This window comes from Bubalus bubalis, chromosome X, assembly GCF_019923935.1.
Source record: "Bubalus bubalis isolate 160015118507 breed Murrah chromosome X, NDDB_SH_1, whole genome shotgun sequence".
Taxonomy (NCBI): Eukaryota; Metazoa; Chordata; class Mammalia; order Artiodactyla; family Bovidae; genus Bubalus; species Bubalus bubalis.
In genome coordinates this window covers 116,684,210-116,687,170 of record NC_059181.1, presented here as the reverse complement: position 1 = coordinate 116,687,170, position 2,961 = coordinate 116,684,210, and the positions used below count along the sequence as shown (strand labels likewise).

General features: G+C 34.8%; 1 non-coding gene across 1 annotated transcript; it reads left to right on the top strand.

The window, feature by feature from the left end:
• The first annotated feature begins 2,565 nt into the window (after positions 1–2,565).
• Positions 2,566–2,672, top strand: LOC112582466. The gene has a single exon (XR_003106995.2). It is a non-coding gene; the product is annotated as a U6 spliceosomal RNA (small nuclear RNA).
• Positions 2,673–2,961: the final 289 nt, after the last annotated feature.

Here is a 2,961-nt window from a genome sequence, read left to right as displayed (position 1 = left end):
TATCTCTCTACCAATGTCAATTTTATCTTGTTGCCTTTTCCAAGAGGATGGAAAAATTTTATGTCTTAACTATAAATGACAGTAGAGCATTAACATGATGAATAGCTTTAATTTCAATAAGTGTGTTCAAACCTGAAGAAGGCCAGGATTGAAGCATTCTGCTGATACATTCCAAAAGTAATGTCATTATCTATCAATAGTTACTTAATCAATCTATCTGAAAACCCCCAAAGCAAAATTGGAAATGCAGAAATAAATGGATTTATAAAAAAGAAATCAAGTTTTTTTTTTTATAAGAGTCTTTGCTTTGCATATGACAAAGAAATAAATGATATTGTTCCACCTATGAACTAAGCCAGGAGAGAAGGTTAGTTACTGACAGCATCTGGCAATTTTCATGATGTTGAAAAGGAGTAAATCTACCACCACCTTGAAGCAGATTTCTCACTTTCAGGAGCTTAAGGCAATTATGAAGCCCTTAGGGCTCCTTATTTTTGGTTTTTAACCATTATTAATAATGGAAGTGCTTAGAAAATTGTAAACATGGGGAGAAATTAAATGCCCCAATGACATGGACTTGCACTGGAGTCAACTAAAGAATAATATTTCTCCTATATAACTCTTAACCTTGCACATTTCCATAAGAACTTCCAAAATTAGTCTTTATAAACATTAATGAGAATAGCAAGCTGCTGCTGCTGCTAGTCTTTATAAATATTAATGAGAATAGCACAGTCATTGTTAATAGTATAGGTTCTGGATTTGAATCCTAGTTCTACCCTTTATTAGCCTTGTGACTTTGAGCAAGCTGCTTAACCACAGAATGCCTTGGTTTCCTTATGTGCCAAATAATGATAACAATATCTTATAAGGTTGTGAGATTGAGTTAATACATATAAAGGGCATAGAACAGTTTCTTGGGGTTGAATAAGCCCCCAGTAAATGTTAGCAATTTTTGTTATTATACTTCACTGTTTTATATTTTAGGATAATCACCTACACGGTACAAGGAATCTCCTTGCAAGAAAGGGCCTCCTTGCAAATTATAGCATAATACTGTATGCTATGTCTCCATTAAAGCCATATTGCTAATAATTGAACAGAAAACACATACAGACACAGCATTAAAATAGCTGACTATATAATCCTGAAAAAATATCTTGTAGGCATCTTCAGATGACTTAGAAACGTAGAATACAGTTTTTTGAAAAAGTATACTTTTTTAAAGTGGTCTCAGAATATTAAGATTCTCAAAAAATTAAAACCTTTGAAAATATGGTGATGACTTCTTATTTCACATGACAATTTCTTACTCATGTAATCAATTACTTTCTCTAGAAAAGTAAAGCATGTTTGTGTAACAAGGAAATTATAAATCAGTTCAGTGAGGATTTATCCTTTCTCAGTCTGTTTGAAAGTATGAGATTGCTTTAATTTTTGAAGACTAAGACATAAATAAAAATATAGAAATGCAAGAGCAGAGAAAGAGTGGATGCTAAGAGAATGTAAGTAGGATAACAAAATAGCTTGAGAAGGAAAAATAGATTTAGAAGCGGGTCAGCTCTTAGGATAATACTGTAGGGAATTTCTGAACCAAATCAGGTGAAGAAGAGACTGTCAGTCAATGGATAAGTGTAAGAGAAGGCCCAGCAAAACTTTTCAGGTTTGCTTTACCTGAGACCCTGGTTGGTCACATTGGTGGACCAGTTGCATTTCACATACTTCATCCACGTTTTACATGGATACGACTGTGCCTCATTGCAGAGAGAAATTTTGGAAGCTGGAGCCAATATTCTCTGTTCAATCATAGTGCTTCCAATAATCTTAAAAGTGCCATCCTTGATGCCAAGCATTTGGCAAGCCGCATTATGTGTTAATGATTCACCGATCCTTGTGGAGACAGAATGTACAAAGGGGAGCAGTGAACGTACATACATAATTAGCTTTTCTAATACTCATTCTAATATTCCCCAAAGCACCAGTAGAAAAGATTCATTTAATTTTTATAAAATAATCTGTGATTCCAACTGAGATGTGATTCTTTATCATTCAGAAATGCCACATTGATATGGCACATTCTCCAAATACTCATCCAAACTATTAGAATGATACAATTCAGTCTTTGCCTTTGCAAATATGAAATGCATTTTGTAATCAACAAGAGTGGGTACATCCTTGCATATGATCCAGCTTTCACCACTTTGGTTCCCTTTCTCTTGGAGACAATGATTACAGAGAATAAAGTAACTCTGAAAGTCATGTAAGTAGTCTATTTTTCTAGATGGGAGATATTCTATACCTAGCCTTTGATTTTACTTGAATATTTATATAGTTTATACTTTGTAAAACACACAAAAGTAATCTTAGAACACATGGAAAATGTTTAAAAGTCTTAAAAATCATATAATAATCCTAAGAAAACATGACTTTAGAGGAGGTAACCTTGGTTTACAACATTATATGCTTCAGGCATACAAGATTGTATTTTGATTTCTGTATACACTAGTGTGCCTAATATCCAAAATGTATAAACACAACTTTTTAAAACTGAGTATCATATAAAATGTGCTCACTTTGGCAGCACATATGCTAAAATCGGAATGATACAGAGAAGCTTAGCCTGGCCCCTGCACAAAGATGACATGGAAATTCTTGAAATATCCCATATTTTGGGGGGTCTTCCCAGGTGACACAGTGTTAAAGAATCTGCCTGCCAATACAAGAGATGCAGGCTCAATCCCTGGGTTGGGAAGATACCCTGGAGAAGGTAATGCCAACCCACTCCAGTATTTTTGACTGGGAAATCCCATGGACAGAGGAGTCTGGCAGTCTACAGTGTATGGGGTCTCAAAGAGTTGGACATAACTGAATGGATTAGCACTTTGGCAATGAGTGTCCATACAGTAAAAGCTATCGTTTTTTCCAGTAATCATGCATGGATGTGAGAGTTGGACCATAAAG